The sequence below is a fragment of the Solanum verrucosum genome, unplaced genomic scaffold (assembly GCF_900185275.1).
Source record: "Solanum verrucosum unplaced genomic scaffold, falcon-dt-bn FXZP01000264.1, whole genome shotgun sequence".
Classification (NCBI taxonomy): domain Eukaryota; kingdom Viridiplantae; phylum Streptophyta; class Magnoliopsida; order Solanales; family Solanaceae; genus Solanum; species Solanum verrucosum.
The window spans coordinates 44,020-52,948 of record NW_026020180.1 but is presented as its reverse complement, the minus strand read 5'-3'; the positions used below and the strand labels follow the sequence as shown (position 1 = coordinate 52,948).

The following is an 8,929-nucleotide window of genomic DNA, read 5'->3' as shown; positions in this document are numbered from 1 at the left end:
CTTCTCCAATGCCCAAAGTCAAGCTTTCCGTTACTCCCTCCATTCCATATTAAGTTAATTTTTGAGGTGTTTCATACCTTTTAAGAAAAATAAATTAAGATATAAAGTGAATTTAGTTTTCATTTTTATCCATATTAATTATTGTCAAATATATGATTAAAATAACTAAATATTAATTAATTGCTAATTCCAATACTAACTAATGCAAGGTAAAATTGGAAGAACACTTTAAAAATAGTTTTGAAAACTGAATAATTAAGTTAATTTGAAAAATAAAAAATACCTAAAATATATTAACTTAATATGTATTTTATAGAAATAGTACTTATTGCAGCAACACTTGTACCATTTCCCTGTTTTCTTCTTCTCTCTGCATTCTGATCTCCTCTCTCTATTTTCTTCCATTGAAACTTCACACACACACACACACACAGAGTTACTTTCTCTCTCTCTCTGCATGTGTGTGATAATCTTTGGTGCTTCCTGAATTCGTCGGATTCTGACGTCATCACCGTGTTCCCGGAAACCGGATTTGTCTTTTAGGTACCGTATATGAAACGCCGTTTCTATGATATGTTGTTTATTTTTCCTGGAATTTCATGTTTTGGAGGTTTATTGATATGGAAATTGGTGTATATGTTGTTCGGTGACGAAACGGTAGAGATTGATGTGTTTTTTTTGTTTGATTTTTGCAGTGGTTTTGAATTTTTGTTTGGAATTTTGCTGTTATATCTCATCGGAAATTGCTGGGTGTTTTTTGGAGGTTTACAATTTTAAGGTGAGATTTTTTTATTTTTTAATGGTTCGGTTTAATTTTTAGATCCTTATTCCTTTTGTTTGTATGGTTGTACTTGTATTTCGACTTGATATAATGAATGGATTTTTATCCTGTATCTTACAGAAAATATCCATTTTTTTTCATTGGAAGATTCTTTACTTTTTTGGAACCAGTTTCATCATTTCTTGATTTTGTGAATGATAACTTAAAATTCAAGGAGGATTTGAAATGGTTTATGGAAATGAAGAAATCAGCATAAAATGGTTGTTTTGCACAAAGTCAGGATAAGTTGTACTTTTTTTTTTTTTTTTTTTACCGTGGTTTCCGGGCGTCGCTTTGCGAACCCGACTAGCTGTACCCACCGGGTCCCGCTGTTTCAAGGCGGGTCCACCACGGTTAGTTCCACGGGGCCTGGAGACGCGGCCGGTTTGTAATGCCTCCAGTGGCCCTGTGGGGCTCGAACCGGCGACCTGAAGGACTTTGTCCCAGGCCTTTACCAGCTGAGCTACCCCTCAGGGTTGGATAAGTTGTACTTTTGTTTCTTTAAAATCAGATTTACTGAATTTGGAAAACATTATGAATTGTACCAGTAATTTCATGCTAATATCAAAGGCATAATGTGGAAATAATGAATTCGGAAACGGATTCATTTAATAGCTGTGGAAGTAAATGTTGGAAGAAAAATCTAGATGTGTAGCTGTTATGTTCATGTATTTGAATGTTTGTTGAGGTAGTGTCATAAATGAGAGTGAAAGAAAGAAAAACGGGAACGTGAAAGCACCTAGATGCGGAGTTTGCGCAGGGAGGTGTAATATGGTGTGTTACTTGGAGATCATGGCATGCATGACCGTGTATGTGAATTGCCATTCATTAATGAGTAGAAGATGACAAATATTTCTTGGTAGAGAAGTTCCGCTAGTTTTGAGGGAGGAACTTTAGCTCAATAATGCGTGTGGACTTCACATTTTTCATCGAGTAAAAGTTATAAAGAAAGTTGATAAATTGGAAAACTTTCCCAAGTTTTGAGAGTGACGTAAATGGACCGTTTGTAGTCATTGAAGTTTTCAACGTTTTTAATTTCCTTGTGCATGTGTACCACGCAAACCTACACACTCTATCAATATAAAATTAAGTGTGACACCTTAAAAGTTGAAAGAATTAAATTTAATCACCCATAAGGTGACAAATATCATAAATATGCCGTGAAGGACTGGGGGGAACCAGGCATTTAGTTTCTTTTTAGGCTCTTAGCTAAGTGCCGGTAGGGATAATTATCCCCACAATGATCACATGAAGATCTTGTTATATGGTATTGGACATGGAAGAAGTTTGGTCCAGGGCGTGTCACAGAGTGTCTGCTTATTTCATCTAGTGCTCACAAGATGTAGTTAGTTCATTAGCAGAGGCGAGACCCAAATTGAACAAGCTATTTGAATCTGAGTACTCAGTAGGTCACTTGCGAGTTCATTGCATAGGGGCAAAGTTCTTCTGATTTTCTTGCTTGACGTCAGACATTGGACATTTCTGGTGATTATGTTACGCATGACACCATCAATGGTCAGATAGTTGATGCCCTTATTTGAACTATCGGTTGTTTCTGAACTTTCTTATGTTTGTACTTTCTAATTTTTTTTTTCTTACAAGGTTGTAATTTCTGTTTGTTTTGTTGAGTTAGATGTTACCGCTGACTGTGGAAGGTCAGACTTCACCACCATATTTATTACACTGATGACAAGGCTGGATCTTATTTTGATCCATTTCTCTAGAGATAGAGTTGTCTTTTACAGGTTGTTTTGATTCTATGGATATCCGATTTGATGGTCAAGTGTTAATCCTCTAGCATCCTGTAGTAGTGTTATCAAAGGTGAAAAACGTGTAAAGCGCTAAGGTCCAAGGTCCATGGGGGCTTTAAACCAAATGCACGAGCTTCAATGCAGGTGCAAATAAAGAAAATAAAAATATGGTGTAGTTTGTGAATAACACTTATAAACACACATAACAAATATATAAATGACAATATTTTTTAAAAGAATTACTATAAAGTAAAATATTCATTGTTTAGTGTGCTCTTTACAATAACTTCATTGGCGATGAGACATATGCCTTAAGCTCCCACCCAGCGGGGCAAAGCATTTTGCCTGCTTTACACTAACTTTAGGGTTTGAACGAGCCTTTGACAACAATTTGTTTTAGGGGGTTAATTAGACAGAATCCTAAGGGGTCGTTTGGGTTGGAGGTTTGTGTGTAAAATGACGATTGCAGAACAAAGAGCTAGACAATTAGTGTACTACTTAATTAGATTCTTCTCTTGCATATTATTAAACAACAAATATTAAGAGTTCTGACGGCATGTTAGAACTCATTTTATGGCTGATTGGTAAAGCCGTTAAATTTTAATTTAGACCCGCAATTGCTGTACTCTAGAGATATATATAGCAGCATTAACAGTGCAAAAAGGGGTTTTAAGCGCACAACACACATAAAGCATGAGCTTTAATAAAAAAAGGTGCAGAGGGAGAAACAATACAAATATATATGTTTAGTCAAAGGGTAATAATTATAAGCATGATATGAATGACAAATTTATGGACAAAAAAATTGAATTTTTTCTACTATGAAGTGAAATATCAATTGTTTAGCCTCGCCTCTTTAGAAGAGGCTCATTGTCAAGGAAAAGTATGCCCTATAACATTGATGACAACACTAAAGCGCACATTAACCAAAGAGCTCAACACGTTTTGAGTGTCGCTTCAGGCCTTGAGTGAGCCTTTGACAAATAGTAGTATAAATGCCTTTATTGTTTGAAGGAGCATTGAATATCCAATAATTTTCTTTTAAAGGAAAAAGGATAGATGCAATTCACCATGAGCACATTTACCTGTAATTGATACATTCAGAAAGTAGATGGTGAATAACTGCCATAGCTTTTTAAGCATCTTTGGAATGTGTATTCCTCCACCAATTTAGTTTTTCACAGAGAGATAAAAGGATTAATGGTTGGCCTTTCTATAATATCCTTTTAATTGGAGAGCTTGGAAGTGGTGCATGTGCGCTCGCCTTCAAATAGGTTTTGGTTTGGATGTGAGTTTGTTACAAACATATCATTCCTAGGTTCGTTATGAACCATCCACCGATCTTATTCAACATGTTGAAATTAGAACTGAACTTTTTATTGGTACTTGTTTTTTGTTCACTGCTCATTACAGCTCAACAGTAACTGCTGTTGCTACTGAGTCAGCCGTAGTCTATCAAAGCCATATTACAGTTATTATGTTAAATGCCATGTTCTTAGACCATGACATTCGGAAATGTGTATTTCTCTTCTTATGTATTGGATCCCACCTTATAATGTAACCAACCCTTCACCCTGCTAAGTTGGTTAATACTTGTAGCTTCCATAATATATCAGTTGTCAGCTTGTAAATTTTCGTTTAAAACTACTACTTCTGTCGAATTCCACGGTGCTGCATTTCATGTCATTCTTATTATGTGGTTGAGATGAATTATTGAATCATTGCGATGTTGTAACAGTTCTATGAACTCTCTAATATTTTCCCCTTTTTTAGTTTGAGATTAAATATTTCTTAACACTTATATTCCTGTCCTTTAAGTTTCTTTGCCATTCCTTGTTTGATGCTTGTTAATATCGTCAACCCTTCCAGTCCATAGTTCTATTGTCTGGTGTTGTGATGACTGATGATGTTAGGAATCACGACTTATGATGACCTTGATGGCAAAATAATGATTTCTCTTTTCTACCTGTTGGTGCTGTAGGTTACTGCACAATTGCTTTGGGGCTGAAAGTTTCAAGCATAGATTTCAAATTCCAGCAGTGCGTGTTTAACAACGTAGACCAAATTTTATTTTATAATCATGCTATCAAGATCTTGTGCTAATCTTTTGGACATGGCATCTGGAGATATACTAGATATACCTCAGACACCTAGAGGTCTTCCACGTGTGATGGCAGTTCCTGGAATTATCGCAGATGGTGATTAAGATGGTATGTCATCCTCATGTTGAGAGCGAAAAATTGTTGTAGCAAACATGCTGCCTTTGCATGCTCAAAGGGTTACAACAGCTAAAAAGTGGTTATTCAGTTTGGATAAGGATTCTCTTTTATTGCAATTGAAGGATTGGTTTTCTCCTGAAACTGAGGTTGTCTATGTTGGTTCTCTGAAGGTGTTGATGTGGAACACAGTGAACAGGAGGAAGTTGCTCAGCGACTTCTTGAGGAGTTCAAGTGTGTGCCTACTTTTGTACCCCATGATATCCTGGAAAAGTTTTATCACGGCTTCTGTAAGCAGCAACGTTGGCCTCTTTTCCACTACATGCTTCCAATGTGTCCTGATCATGGAGATCGTTTTGACCGGCAGATGTGGCAAGCTTATGTCTCTGCAAATAAGGCTTTCGCTGATAAGGTAATGGAAGTGGTAAATCCTGATGATGATTATATCTGGATTCAAGATTACCACCTCATGGTTCTACTGACTTTTTTAAGGAAGCGCTACCATTGTGTCAAGCTAGGTTTCTTTCTTCATAGCCCATTTCCTTCGTCAGAAATTTACCGAACTCTGCCTGTTAGGGATGAAATTCTCAAAGGATTGTTAAATTGCGACCTAATTGGCTTTCATACCTTCGATTATGCACGTCACTTTCTGTCATGCTGCAGTCGAATGTTGGGTTTAGATTATGAATCTAAACGAGGACATATTGGACTTGATTATTTTGGTCGTACAGTTTACATTAAAATTCTGCCTGTAGGCATACATATGGGTCGACTAGAGTCCGTGATGAATTTGTCTTCTACTTTTGATAAAGCTAAAGAAGTTCAAGAACAGTTCGAGGGGAAGAAGGTAATTCTGGGTGTGGATGATATGGACATCTTTAAAGGCATTAGTTTGAAATTGCTAGAATTTGAGTACCTACTACAGCAGGACCAGAACTTGCAGGGGAAACTTGTTCTTGTTCAAATAGTAAATCCTGCTCGTAGCTCAGGCAAAGATGTTCAGGAAGCAAATAGGGAGACATATTCAGCTGCTGAAAGGATCAACCAAATTTACGGTAGATCTGATTATGAGCCTGTAATTTTGATTGATCGTCCGGTTCCTCACTATGAGAAGACTGCATACTATGCTGTTGCTGTATGTTGCCTAGTGAATGCTGTAAGGGATGGGATGAATTTAGTGCCTTACAAATATATTGTTTGCAGGCAAGGTTCTCCTGGTATGGATGATGCTATGGATATTAAAACTGATTCTTGTAGAAGTAGCATCCATGTGTTTGTGTCTCACGCAGATACAGATATGTGCATGTTGCATTATGCTCTTCCATGTTTTTACTTGTTTGTGCTTATTTGCAGGGTGTGACTAAAGGATTAGTGGCACAAAAGGTCCTCTCAATGATGGTAGATAGTGGGACTCCACCTGATTTTGTTATGTGCATTGGAGATGATAGATCAGACGAGGACCTGTTTGAGAGCATATTAAGCAGTGTATCCAGTCCGTCAGTCACTGCTGCCCCAGATATTTTTGCCTTCACTGTTGGGCAAAAGCCAAGCAAAGCCAAAGTATTACCTAGATGATACTGCTGATGTTCTTAGACTACTTCAAGGTCTTGGTAATGCGTCCTGTCCAAAGCCAAGACATACTGCTCATTTCCAGGTTGTGTTTGACTCTGTTCTGTGAGAAGGCTAAGTAGTTGATTGGGCATGTACATGGTTCTACTTTTGGGGTTTATCTTTTACCGGTGAGGAGTATATCCTTACATCAATCTTAACTTAATCTGATGCATGGCTGGACTCAGGACCGACTGTTTTCCAGGTTATGCTGCATTCGGCGCTTGAAATTCCCGTCAATGTTGACTGCTTTTTCTGTAGATTTCATCATTGGGGAAAAACTTTTCTTAGAAGTACAGTTTTGCCGTAGTCATGATGGCTGCCCTGAATGATTAACTAACACCATTGCGTTGTATAGATACATTTATCTGTTTAGCTTAATGACAGTTTGGTTTAAGTTTTAGCTCAGTGAGAGCTACTAACAAATGCTTGATGCCGTTTTGTGCCAAATGAGTCACTTGAACATGTACATAGTACTAGCCTTTCTGGAACGTGTTATCGAAATGTTGTTAGTTCAATTGTTCTGCTTTCCTACTGTAAATATCTCAGATGCTACTATCCTGATCATTGCAAAATTTAGTGGTTGTGCACTCTATGGTCAATTCAATCTTGTTTCTGGCTTCAACATCATCACGAATTCACGATACCCAATGTAATTCTACAAAGTTGGGTTTGAGGAGGATAAAGTGTGTGCAGTTTTCTGCTTCTTATATCAATCACATCTATTTGTCTTGTTATTGGGATCTCCCAAAGATCAGCTTTGCCAACTGGCTTCCTCAATATTTCATGTGATTAAGGTGTCAATGCCAATGTTCACAGAAATGCAGGTTTCAAAATGTGGTAGCTTAGTGTCATGTTGTCCATATCCTCATATCTAGGGTCATGTCCTTGGTAAGCTGTAGGTGTGTCATGTCCATTCTAATAATCTTTTTTCAATATTTCTTTAACACTCCATCCCCTAAAAGTTACAACCTAATTGGTCCTACAATTACATTATAAAATTAAGATTATCGTATCTATATTTTGTAGCTTGTTTATAATTGTCGGTCTCGTTATCTTGATAACATGGCTTATCACTTCACCCTATTTTTTCATAATATTTATCTAAATTATATATCAAAAGTTAAGTTAATATCACTAATTTGTTTTAGTAAATACTTGCTAGATACCTTCAATAATTTAATAAATATTGTGAGGGAATTAATACATAAAAATTACCCCTAAATTATTCACATTTTTATACTCTTTTTTGCCCACATTTTTATAGTTCTTTGGCTATTGTCCTCTCTGAACGACAATATTCCATATATAAAAACCCCTTTAGAACAAAATTAACACTAAAAGAAACAAAAGCTGGAATATTTATAAAAGTAGAAACATGCAATGGTTTAAAAAAAAAACATTAATAAGCCTAAATTTATAGTAGAAAAAAAAAGCCCTAGTTTTAACCATATTTTTAGTAAAAAAAATCCAACCCTTTTGCGTAGATATGTATTTAGTATAAAGTGTACACTATCTTAATACTGTGTACATGTTTTGTAAACTAAATGATTCAAATATATTAAGTTGTAATTTTCTCAATATCAAATGAGGAAATTACACCTACTATCCCAAAAGTGTTAGATCTTGAATTTTTGTACCTACTTGATTTTATCTCTAAAGTAGAACTTTTGTTCAATTGATAGAGTAGATTCACTATCCTGGAATATTTTGAAACGTCTTTCTTATGGAAAAAAGTTAAAATGTGTGGCTGATGGACAACCTACTTATCTAAAATTTAACTTTTTACTTATAAGGCAACTTTTGATCAATTTAACAAGTTTATAATCTTAAAAATATCTTGAATATTTTCTTTACGAGGAAAAGTTAAAGAATTTTATGAAGGGGAAATTATTTCTAAAAAGTTTGTTACCTAATAACTCTCTAAACAAAATAGTTATGAACTCTCCTTACTTATACCACCAAAATTAAAAGAAATTTGTACCTATAAAATTAAATCAGATTAATTAAACTTTTTATGTGAATATATAATTTAAATTTTTGAAATTGTATTTCTTCTCGCAAACATAAATTTTTTTTATAACTTGTACGTAAGGTAAATTCTTGCTACGTGGCAATCTGCTCCACAAATAGGCGAAGGTGCGCAGTATTTAGAGCACTGCATTTGTCTCTGTAGTGTCTGACACAATCGTTTCATCACTATTTCCATTGATTTCGTGGTATTTTGAAGCCTTCCCTTCAACGGCGACGCAAGGCACCGTTTATTGAGGCTAGATTTTCACCGGCTCTGTTGCTGTATGTATTTCCACTTTTTTGCAATATAGTAGTAATGTGTTTTCTGAGTATTAGTTCCATTTGTAATTCTAATTGTTTGAACTAGTTTGATGAAGGATCTACCATTTTCGTCGTCCTCTAATTTCTGTGTTTGTTGTTGTAGTTATGTTTTTTGAAATCATTTCATCACTTTTTCTATTGATTTCGTGGTAGTTTGAAGCCTTCTCTTCTGTTGAGATATAAATCATTTATATCACATT

At 35.6% G+C, this 8,929-nt stretch overlaps 1 pseudogene; it reads left to right on the top strand.

The window, feature by feature from the left end:
- Positions 1-711: 711 nt before the first annotated feature.
- Positions 712-6,727, top strand: LOC125829192 (probable alpha,alpha-trehalose-phosphate synthase [UDP-forming] 9; annotated as a pseudogene).
- The last annotated feature ends 2,202 nt before the right edge of the window (positions 6,728-8,929 follow it).